Genomic DNA, 12908 nt, shown 5'->3' with positions numbered 1-12908 from the left:
CAAGGATTAAAAGGAATGTGTAACAACTCACACCAGAGATGTGTCATTTTGGTGATTTGATTCACCAATAAAAACCCATCCTATTCTACTCCAGGCACCATGCTGGGAGTTTGAGATGGAGCAAAGCCTGGTGTGTGCCCTCAAGGAACTCACTGGCTGGCGGTTCCAACCCAGGGAGGGAACAGAGAACCACATGATGATTAGAAGTGGGGCCCTCACCCAAACTCAGGAGGTCCTAAAGGCTACTACCAATGGGAGTAAGCTTCTGGAGAGTAAATTAGTTTCCCAGGGCTTCCCTGACAAATTGTCATAAACCGATGAGCTAAAAATGGCAGTTCTAGAGGCTAGGCAGTCTGAAGTCAAGGTGTTGGCAGGGTTGGTTTTTTCTCTAGGCCAAGGGGGAGAGTCTATCCCATGGCTCTCTCCTAGCACCTGTGGCGATCTTAGGCATCCCTGTCTTGTAGAAATGCATTGCTCCAATCTCTGCCTCTGTCTTCAGAAGGCCTCTCCCCTGTGTTTCTCTCCTACAAGAACATCAGTCATGTTGGGTTTAGAGGCCCAGTCTAATCCAGTGTGATTTCATCTTCACTGATTACATCTACAGAGACCTTTTTTCCTAAGAAGTTAACATCCTGAGGTTCCTGGTGATGAATGGATGTGGAGTGGGATACTATTCAACCCAGCACAGAGGATATTTCAGGCAAGGATGCCAGAGGCCAAAGAACATTGGCAGTTTCAGGCGAAGATGCAAGGGAAGTGTAGAAAAAGTTAGATTTGCAAAGGGAGGCTGAAATGGATCAAAAATGATCTCTTGTGAGACATTAAGGAGTTTGAATATTGCACCGAAGGTGACTAAAATAATAGATGTGTTTTAAGCAGGGAAGTATTACAAATACACTCTGGTGGGAGTATAGATATTAGGAAAAAACGCAAGATTAGAAGCAGCAACACCAGCTAGAATGGTGCTGCAGGAATGCAAGATGAGACTCTAAGGATACAGTGCCAGTGTGGATAAAAGGAGGAACTACATTCAACATTTTTCAAAAAATTAATAAATTATAGTTGAGAGAATCTTAAGTGGGTCTAATAAACAAAATATGTGTTGTTGAAGAGTGAAGGTGTCACAAGCTGAGAAAGTTCCCAGATTCTAGCCTAAGTAAGGATGTTGATCATCAAATCTTGAAACAAAGTCAGAATTAGATTTACGTAACAGGCTGGAACACATTGAAACTTGGTTCAATTTTGTGTATGTTTAACACATACACACATATACACATATATGTGTTGTGTGTGTGTATATACATACATATAAACTGGTATATGTGAAAAAGAGAGTGGGATGGAGATGCTGATTTGGATGAAGAGCCCTAGAATTATATTGAACAGGAGTTCCCTGAGAGGGTAGGAAGAAACTCAGAAGATAGGAGAGAATTGGAAAAAAGAAGGAGCAAAGCAGTTCTCAGTTAACAAATGCTGAAAAGAATTCACAACAGGACTGAGAAATTCAAAGAGAAAGGAATGGAAGACACAATATTAAGGCAGTGAATGAGCCCCTTCTTCCTGCTACTTGGCTATAAAGGGGAAAAGGAGAGACAGAACGGCTGGTAATGGGAATAGTGGAAAATAAAGGAGTATGTTACTGAATTGGGCTGATGTTTTGTTTCCTTGCTTAAAGAGTTAAACATTTTTATATATAGATATGGAAATCCTGTAGAAAGGAAGAGAATAAAGAAACAAACAAAAGAAGGAATAATCAAGAATTCAAGCAAATGGACTACTGAACAGGAGATGGTCCCTTTCTTTTGTCTCTAAAACAAGCCCACCCATCAGATCAGGGTTATCTATCTCAAGAGTTGTTGGGAAGATAACATAAGATAATGACATGAAATCACTTTGAAAAATCAATTTGGAATGGTGCTAATGCACAATTATTATTTAAATGATGGTGTTTTCAGTGATGAAGTCTTAAATGTGTGGAAGCTTTTGTCTCTATTGGCATAATCTGCAGAAACTAGAACTGTCTGCAGAAGCCTCCACTCTCCCCTCTTCAGGCTAGGTGTGGATACTCTGAGCCTTTCTTGTCTTAAATCCATCCCACGCAGGAAGATTTTCCTGCAGGAAAAGGGAGAGCATTTGCAGATTTGCCACACTTCAAGATTCTCCTTTCTCCAACACTAAACCGTGGCATAGAATGTCAAAGGTGTTGTTTCCAAAACCCATTACAGATGTAGATTCCCTACATTTTTTTCAGCTAGATTAGGGTTTCACAAATCCTTCAAGAGGGGTAGTGCAAGGCTTTCCCTCCCTGTGGCATATTAGCAGATTTCCACTCTGACATACTCCTGGAAAACACTAATACAATACTTAATTGATAACTAAGGTGAGACTTTTGCCCTTTTTCAAGATTTCTAAATAATGAAGATACAGCTACAGACAGCAACTTGACCCACTAAAGAGATTATGAAGAGGGAGAAAAAGAGCACTATTTCCACTCTAGACAGAACACTTCATTAAAAACAATCCTCAATAAATATTGAAACAAAGGTACTTCTCTCTCATTATCACCAACCCACTCACCTTTTATTCATTGATATGTTCAATGACCAGTGTGTTTGCAGCACTTAAAAGTACTCATGTTCTGTCTTAAGTGTTCAGAAAGATGATCACAGTACAAGATCCTCAAATGCAATAAATAGAACACCATACATTTAATACATGGCAGCAAAATGGGCTGTGATGTAAAGCCAAATAAGACCAGAATTCAATTTAATTCAGGAAAAAAAATTGAAGTAGCAAGTTAATTGTTGGCTCTGATTTTTTTCCCTAGGGTATGAAATGTATATGCTGATAATTGATGCGACGTATGAGGAGAGTTTGAATGGAAATACCAAAGGTAAGCCAATGCAATACACATGATTTTTATCAATCCTAAATCAGAGAAGCTCCTATGTGTTTCATCAAGGTCCAAAACTTTTTTTTTTTTTTTTTGTCGTTTTGCCATTTCTTGGGCCGCTCCCGCGGCATATGGAGGTTCCCAGGCTAGGGGTCTAATCGGAGCTGTAGCTGCCAGCCCATGCCAGAGACACAGTATAACGCAGGATCTGAGCCGCGTCTGCAACCTACACCACAGCTCATGGCAATGCTGGATCGTTAACCCACTGAGCAAGGGCAGGGATTGAATCCGCAACCTCATGGTTCCTAGTCGGATTCGTTAACCACTGCACCACGAAGGGAACTCCCAAAACTTTTTAAAACATACTAAAAGCAGTTCAGATTTATTCTCCGCTTTCTGTGTAAACTTGGAAAAAGGTTATCTCTGAGATCTAAGAAACAAAAACATGAAGGTCACAGAACTGCCAAAAGTGCAGACATAGCAAAGGACAGACAGCTGTGGCTCTAATGATGCACTAATCTTACATATTCTATGCATGAGTACAGAAAAACACCATTGCTGTTGTATTTAGACAACTATAATAATGGACGTAACTAGAAAAGGAAAGTAACTTTAAGAGTGGCCACAAAACACATAATTGCTAGAAAATGCAGAAACATACAATAGATTTTCTCCTTGGGTTTCTCAAATGGAGACTTCTACTTGAAATCTTGAATTATAAGAGATGTAAATTCCTCCATAATATTAAGAACAATTACCCATGATTTTTTCAATCTGTGAAGTGAGCAGATTCCATTTTCACATTATTTTTATGAAATTATTAGGATAGGAATAAGTAAATTGATTGGTCAGGAGATTGCCCTTATATTGGGATAAAGACTATAATTAAAGAGAAATCTCTGTGAAGGGTCATAATAATCAAGATAGTATCTTGGTTAATATATCTTAGAAGCAAAACTAACAGCACTGCCAGTATTCTCTTACACTTTCCTACATAAATACAGTGATTCTGTCTGTGAAGCACATTGGTATGATGTGCCAAGATTTCCATATTTATTGTATTCCAAAAAAGTCCAGATTAAAATATATTAATATCTCATAGGAATATATACATATATATTTATAGGAATATATATAAAATATGCCTGTGTGTGTACATGTACCCCCTCCCAGGGTTGGGAGGAAAAGCTGTGGCTTTTTTTGTTCTGAATAGCATACTTGTGCCTGTGTTTTCATCCCTCTTTCTTAATTCACAGATGAGTCCATTATAAGTATGTAAGGGACCAAAGCACCAATAGCTAATCTTTTTTTTTTTTTTTTTTTTTTTTTTTTGGTCTTTTTATAGTTGCACCAGAGGCATATGGAAATTCCTGAAATTCCTGGGTTAGGGGTCCAATCTGAGCTGCAGCTGATGGCTACGCCACAGCCACAGCAAGGCAGGTTCAGAGCTGTGCCTGCGACCTACACCACAGCTCAAGGCAATGCTGGATCCTTAACCCACTGAGCGCGGCCAGGGATCAAACCCACATCCTCATAGATACTAGCTGAGTTCATTACTGCTAAGCCACAACAAGAACTCCCAATCTTGACTGAACTGAACACTGTATTTATATTTATATCCACAACATAAAATGTCTTAAAGTCTATGTGATCTGAAAATATTAAAACACATATTCTAAGATTGTTTACCGAGGTGATAGCCAGAGAGTAGGTGCTCAACAAAGGCTTAATCATGACAGGAAATATATGCCAACAGGGACAAGTCACCCCCCGTGTAAGGAAATGGACTCTTCCTTTCTGGACCCTCCCTTTGACAGTCAGTTCATCCTTTTCATCAGTTTGCTGCTCCCACTTTGTATGCTTTACTGCAGTTACCTTAATAAGAACCAACCCCTTGAAGGATAAAAACAAAAACAATACAACCTCACTTAGTAAGAGTGTCTTAAATGGCTGCACCAAAGACTCTGTGGTGTTACACTGGCAAGGAAGATAGTGCTCGGTGATCCTGAGCCATTTCACACACACTGTACATGCTCAAAGAAGCACCTATCTGGGAAGTTTGAGAGGACAGGGATTGGATCACAGCATTTATCTGGCAACACTGGACTGAGATATTTCTTCCCACTTCATTTTTTTCTAAATCATAGAAATGTTACATTTCAGACTTTATTTTAATCCCTTTGATGAGAGTATTTTGGAAACTGGATAACAGTATCAAAAGAACAGATTGTATGACTCTTTTTTTTTTTAGCTTTCATAGCATAGAATACAAAAATGCCAGTATATTTTGACCCTGAGGAAACATACCCTAACAAAAGAGTCAAATTTCTACACCACATCACCAGGAGGCCCAGTGTATCCCACACTGACCTTAGCTTGATTCCCAGCTCTGGAAGTTACTTGCTGCCAAACTCTTGTCTCTTTTTCCTCACCTATAAAATAGACATAGAAGTAAAACTCATGAGTTCATATTCAGGATTGCAAGAATAGTGTTTATAGCTTAATATAGGTATTCTATACATGTAAGAATCCTTCTCCTTGACCTTTTCTCATTAGAAAGAAAACAAAATTCGACACTTCCCTGCTTTCTTACACAAGATATAAATAACCAAACTAATTTTCTTTGACTTCTCCCATCCAAGTGATAGTAATACATTACTTTATAATGTAACTATAAAATAATGCTTTGTTGACATTTTTTAAAACTTGCTCATATAGAATGGCTAAAAATTTTGATTTCATTATGGAGAATAGCCTTCTAAAGTATATATTTGTTCTTTCCTTCATTTTTAATGAAATTATAAACCTGAATGACAAATATATGCATATTACAGAAATTCAGAAAATACACAAACAAACCCAAAGGAGAAAATTAAAATCTTCCATGATCCTCTTACTTAGGGATAATGATTGCTAATTTGGGGGTCTTTATTTCATTCTAGGAATCTGAATGGAATAATTCTCTTCATGCTGCTTTGTAACCTTTTAACATTTATTAATATTTTATGAACATTTTGAAAGCCTCAATATTCTTAACTATTCTCCATAATATAAATATCATTTTTATGGTTGCCTATCATTTTATATCCTGGAAATACCATAAATTATTTAACTGAAGCCATATGGTTAAACATTTAGGGATGTTATTGTTTTTAAGCAAGATTGATATATGGAACCAGCGTGTACCCATGACCAGCTTCAACAATTATCAACTCATGGTCAGTCTTATTTCATCTACATCCTCACCCATTCCACACTTTACCTTGATAAGAAGAACTAACACACACACACACACACACCACACTCAAGCACAAGACCATTATTACACCTCAAAAGTTAACAGTAATCTTTCATAGCATCGAATATGCAGGCAGTGTTCAAAAATCCTTGATCTCTCCTCCATTCTTCCCTCCTTTCCCTCTTTCTTCCCTCCACTTCCTCTCTTCATTGCTCAAATCAATATCTAAATAAACTCCACACACTACAGATGATCAATGTGTCTCTTTCAATCAAGAGATTCCTTTCCATCTCTCTCTTTTTTTTTTTATTCTCTTGCAACTTACTTGTGAGGTGAGGGAAGAAAAAAAATCATTCATTGGACCTAGAGTGTTTCTTGCGTCTTAGATTCTGCTGACCACATCATCATCAGTGTCACTTAACATGTTCCTCTATCAACTACTAGAAATAGGAACATAGATCTAGAATTTTTCTCAGATTCAGGTTCCATATTTTAGCAACAATATTTCATAAGTGGTATGGTGTGCTTCTATCAAGTGGTACACGATATTGGACTGTCTTTTACTGATGTGAGTATCCACTGATAATCAATACCTAGGTCTATAAATGAGTATTATAAGATGCTGCTATTCTAATTATAATGGTTTTGCTAATATAAATAATGTACTTAGCTAAAATTTTATAGCTAAATATTTTTCCACATCTATGTGGACATGTATATAAATTCCTAAAAATTAAATATCTGAATCAAAGTAAATTTGCATTTGAAAATTTACATTACCACACATATGGCCCAAAATACTGCCCTGTAGGAAAGTTATAATGAACGTGCATCCCAGTGTTGGATTACTACTATTTTAAACATTTCTGTTAATTTATCAAAAATAAGAAACCTGTCATTTACTTTGTAATATTTTGCTTACCAACAGGATTAAGCATGCTTTCTTTAAATTTGAATTTCTATTTCTTCTTTGTGAATTATCAGCTCTTGTTCTTTGACCATTTTTTTTTTTTTTTTTGGTCAGGTGTCTTTTTCTTTTTTCTTTTATTTTTTTTCCTGATATCGCAAATGTATTTGCTTCAGTGTTAGGGAAACATGATATCTCTGATGAGGAGCAGTACTGAAGTATATATAAAGACTCCATGTATCTGTAAAGTCCAATTGTTCTCAATGATGTTTTCGCCCAGCCTAACATTTTATTCAAGATCCTGGCCAAAAACGGCAAAGCAGACATCTGCAAAATGTGCTGAAATGGACTGACAAATGATTTTAGGAACTATATTTTAATTCATTATAATGAGGGACTGAGGTAACTGTCCTGGTCTACCATTACGCTCAGCAAATGATTTTCATTACAAGTCCGCTTTCCTCTTCTAATTTAAATGTTATGCCAACGTATTTTTCAATAGCATTATGCTTAGAGAACACAGAACATTATATACACCAAATAGAGTAGGCCCTAAAAAAAAACGCTGTGCCAGAATATAAAAATTATAGATTCATTTATCTCTTCATTTTGCAAATATTCTTTTCCCCTACAGAGAATGATAAGCAATACATATTTTTATTATGATGCACTTAAAAGGTAATAAGGAGGATATCACAGTTGAATCACTACAGATATAGAGGTTTACAGCTGTCATGGAAGAATCCTGTACCTAAACATGTCACATGCCTTAGAACAGGCTCTAAAGCTGGAATAAATACCCACAGAAGCAGCCATGCATGTTCAGTCCAATCTTCCAAAGACATTTTTCTGAAAAGGGGAGTTAAAAATAATTGAAAGCCTAGGACTGATATATTAAACTTTATGTCATATAACCCCAAATCTAAAATTAAGAACAGTAATAATATTTAGTAGGAGAAGTAGAATGTTAAACCTACATAGGTGGGGGAAATACTTGGAATTGAAAGAGGTAGCTAAAAATTACAATTACGTCTTTGGCATATCAGTGTTCATATTTGTGTATTAGAACCATGCAAATAGAAATTAGTAAGCACTCAAGTAATTTAGTTACATGTAGTGGCTAAACTCAATGGTTTTCCAATTGCAAGCATACATAATGCATAGTGGAGGCAATATAGAATCTGATAAAGAAAAGAAAAGTAGGAAAGAGGGAGAGAGGGAAGGGAAGAACAAAGGGAAAGAAGGAGAAAAACTTGCTGAGAAATATTCCTCATTCCAAAGAAAGCCATCTTTCAATCATAATTATAATAACCACTATGCTTGTTTCATTATAATCATCCTCCGAATTGTCTTTCTCTAGTTAAGATCCCAATAGTTCACCTTGGAATTTTAAAGTGATCCTCAAGTAATGTTTAAATAAACCCAAATATTTCACATTCATTTCCTTAATACATTATAGATTAACACAACTGAAAATGTAGGCAAAATCCTAAACTATTTCAAATATACATTCTCACTTCCTTGGAAATGAGAAAAAAATCCTCCTCAAGAACAGTTATTTTGAATCATGTCCTATCAAATTGGGTGAGAAAAGCCTAACTGTGTGACCTTGGGCAATGTTTAAGCTTGCTAAACTCTATAAGAGGGGGAGTAGGTAACAACTGTGCCCCACCCCTCACAGAGCTACTTGAAAGATTAAAGAAAATAAAGCATGTAGATACGGTCACACAGTGACTGAAATAGATATGCTCAGTGAACATTATATATTGCTGTTATCAGAGTGGTGATCATCAACATTGGATCATCCAAAGTATCTGGAAAGTTTTACATCAAAAGAGTTTGCCATAAAAGTACCTGACCTGTAAAAAAAATTCTGCTCATCTGGTAAAAGTGCCTTATGACACAGTATATCTGTTTAAATAAGTGTTCTCATGGTGGCCATAAAGTGAAATCAGTAGTTCTCAGTGCAGGTCGGGGCCAGGGGTGGGGGAGGGAGATGGTTTTGCCCCCCAGGGGACACTTGTCAATGTCTGGAGACATTTTTGTTTGTTAAAAAGCAGTGGTTGGGCACTTGGCAGGTATTGCTACAGGCATCTAGTGGGTAAAGGCCAGAAACCTACAGTGCACAGCTCCCAGTGACAGAGAGCTAGGGGGCCCGAAAGTTAACACTGCTGAGGGTAAGAAACCACACAGTGAAGTTAACACATCTAAACAGAAATATTCAGGCCCTCACCAAAACAAATAATTTGTGAAATCTCCAACGTATTTTCCTAGTTTATATTTAACTGCAATTGGATTCAGACACAATTTGCACAAATTTATTTGATGAAATAGGACAAGATGGACTATCTCACAAAGCTGAGTTTCATAATCGGAGTTAAATAATTACCCACTTAAATATCCACGAATTTATCATTCTTTTCTTCAATAATCTAGTAGCTTATTTATACCTTTTGCAGAAATTCTTAAGGGGTAGGAGAAATTTCTCGCATTTGTTGTTTAATATCTAGAATGTATATTTTTTGTCTTAATGATTTCAGTAGGAGAAAAAGTTACACTATGAATACATGTTAGCCATATGGAAAAGACAATGAGGTTTAGTAATTAAAACTGAAAAGGTAAAGAACTATGCAGTAATTAGAACACTGATTAATCAGCTGATAATTTTATCTTGATTAATGCTGCTGGTTTCTCTTCTTATTGACCTAGGAAAGGTAGGTTTAGACCAATTAAATATAAATTATTCTCCCTTTTTCACATTCTGGGCAGCTTCCAGCATTTTAAGTCATACTACACTTAAGAAGTACTGTTGAAATGCTTTTACTAAATTGGCCAGCTCAACAAAAGGTAGGTTTATACTCCAAACACACTAATCCTTTTATCTAAGGCTAAATTATACACAACTGGTTTATTTCAATATTATCCAGGGGATGCTAAAATTAGAATAAACTGCCGTTTTAAAAAAATCCTCTGATAATATTCAAATAGTTAACAAACAACTAGAAACTTTATTAATCATACCACGTCTAACATAAGAAATTTAAAAAACTGAAGTTAAAGAATATGAGTAGTTATTACATGCAGAGTCTTACTTCATGGAACCCTGTGGCTATTCTGGTTAACAGAAAAAAAATTAAAGTAGTATTAAAAAGATACATTCATTAATTCTTAGTCAATCTGTTCAGTTTTTTTTTTTCACTTTCTTTCCAGCTTCATTGAGATATATCCAACATTGTACACTGTATAAGTTTAAGGTACACAATGTGATGATCTGATGTATATGTATAATGCAAAATGATCACTGCAATGTGGGCTTACATATCCATCACCTTACGTACGTATCAATTTTTGCCTGTATAGTGAGATCTTTTAAAATCTACTCTCTTAGCAACTTTCAAGTACACAATATTGTTAACACTGTTAACCATAGTCATCATGCTATATATGAGGTCCGCAGATCCAGCACTCACCATTTATTATATAATTAATATATTCTGTGCTTTTAAGTAGATTGTGTCACTTAATTCTCACTACTTTATGGAGTAAGCACCATTATTTTTATTTACTATTAAAGAAACTAAACTCAGGGGTGACCAATTTGCCTACAAGTTAACAGCTGGAATGGGGGGATTTGCAAGCCTCTAGGGGACAAAGAAAAATGAACAGGACAAAACATGTCCTCAATAACTAGATCTAATAGAGTAAAGCAGACATGCCATAACAGCAAATCTAACTGTAGGTAACTATATTTACTTATTGTATCTAGCCAGAACTAGATACTAAATTTCCCTTTTGAGGTGAACATTTTAAAAATTGTTTTTCTGTCATAGATTATTTTCTCTCTTTATAATACTATAAAGCTACATATTTGTAAAAGCATATAAACATTACTACATTTAACCAAAGTAGATATAACCTAGGATAGACTAGAAACATTAAAGAACCATCATAATTCCTTTAATCTCATTATTGTGTACCATCATGTAAAAGATGTGAAAAATATCCAGCCCTAAGGTTGGGTATCTTATCATTTACTGGGAAAATATTTCTTCAGTCTCTGAACTAAGCACAGAACAAAACTAAATTAAACAGAGTAAGAACTGTATTGAATAGATTTGTAACCTCTGGTTTGTAGGATCTTGTCCTCATCTTCTAATATGGAATCCAACCCCAGGCTACCATAAGTCCTTGGTAGATCAGCTTGTGAAAAACCAACTTCTTGAGTCCCCATTGGCTCAGCAGTTATAAACCTAATATCCTTGAGGACACAGGTTTGATCCCTTGTCTTGCTCAGTGGGTTGAGGATCCACCATTGCTGTGGGCTGTGGTGTAGGTCGCTGACACAGCTCAGATCTGGCATTGCTGTGGCTGTGGCATAGGCTGGCAGCCACAGCTCTGATTCGACTCCTAGCCTGGGAACTTCCATATGCCACGAGTGCAGCCCTAAAAAGCAAAAACAAAAAACAAAAACAAACCAAAACCCTACTTCCTTCATCCTTCCCTGCTCCCACATGGCTGGCCCCCTACAATCTCTAGCCACTCTGAAGCTTTGAAGATGATAAAATTGCTCAGCCTTCCATAGATGGATGTCTTTATAGGCTACAATCTGAGGTGGGAATGTCAAAGCAAGGCTTTATGTTTTATAAAATCTTAGGGAACTTTATATGTGTGTGTGTATGTGTATATAAGCATTTCTTTGAGGTTGTAGAAGGCTTATGAAGATGACGATGATAATAAAATAGCAGCCACAAAAAACAGGACTACCTAACATTATTCGAGCATTTTCTATGAGTGAGGCACTTTGATGAAGGTTGATATTTATTGCATCATTAATCCTCAAACAGTCCAATGAGTCAGTGTCTATTTTAGCTTCATTTCATAGATGATGAGCCAAAGAAGGGTGAAAAACAAGACAAGATATACTGGAACTGAACTCAGGAATTCTGACTCCACTGTCCTGGCCTCTTGTTTAGGCTCTTGATTTTGGCAGCTTGGACTCTGGAATTTAGCAACATGAATGCCTATGAGAAGAGAGAATAACTTATCCATTTTATGGACAAATATATTTCAATAGGCCTATTTTTATGACTAGGTGACTAGGCGATTTAAGCAATGATTAATTTATTTCCTGTTAATGCTTTGCTGCTTATAAAGATATAAAATGCAACCAGATGCCCAGTGAGACTTCCTAGTCACTGTTAATGATAAGGAGTTTGGTACAGAAAGTGCTTGCTCAAGTAAATACTTAGGTATGAGTAATTTTAAAAACAACTTCTTGGATTTTTTTTTTTTCTCAATAAAAAAGCCATTCATTCAGAAGCCTATTCGGTACATGTAGCCTCTTGCCAATCCCTTTTCAAGTTGCTATGTTTCATTCATTTACTCATTTGAAAATGCCTTCTAGATAATATGATACAGCAATGAATGAAATAGTCCTGAGGAAGTTTACCATCTAATCATAGGGAATAAAAGCCAAAATTAATAGTATCGTGGAAAACCACGGGGCATTTCACTTGTTAGTTCTTCATAAAAGTCAGGGAGTTGATGTTTGACATGAAATATCTAAACAGGATTTCAACTGCAGGTCAACACTGAAAATTTTGCTAACTATAGTAGTTACATCTACTATCTACATAGCACTAGGTAATTAACCAAATACATATTTTGTTCCTACAACAGCTTCACAACATATATATTAGGTCAAATTGTCGTCCCTATCTTACAGAGGAGGAAACTGTGGCTCAAAGGAATTAAGTTATTTGCTTAAGAGTGCTGAGCAAATAATGAAGCTAGCACTGAAAATTCAAGCTGTGGTGGAAAACCAAATAAAATACCACTGAGTTATACACAGACACAATACAAGATTATAC

At 36.2% G+C, this 12908-nt stretch overlaps 1 long non-coding RNA gene across 2 annotated transcripts in view; it reads right to left on the bottom strand.

The window, feature by feature from the left end:
- Positions 1-12908, bottom strand: part of LOC110260097 — a 297389-nt gene that overhangs the window by 197168 nt on the left and 87313 nt on the right. For both annotated transcript variants that reach the window (XR_002342939.1, XR_002342938.1), the window contains exon 2: positions 5264-5325. This is a non-coding gene — a long non-coding RNA (uncharacterized LOC110260097). The remainder of the gene's footprint in view (positions 1-5263; positions 5326-12908) is intronic.

The sequence above is a fragment of the Sus scrofa genome, chromosome 3 (genome assembly GCF_000003025.6).
Source record: "Sus scrofa isolate TJ Tabasco breed Duroc chromosome 3, Sscrofa11.1, whole genome shotgun sequence".
Taxonomy (NCBI): domain Eukaryota; kingdom Metazoa; phylum Chordata; class Mammalia; order Artiodactyla; family Suidae; genus Sus; species Sus scrofa.
Note: the sequence above shows the minus strand (reverse complement) of the source record. Positions and strands in the feature narration are given on the sequence as shown.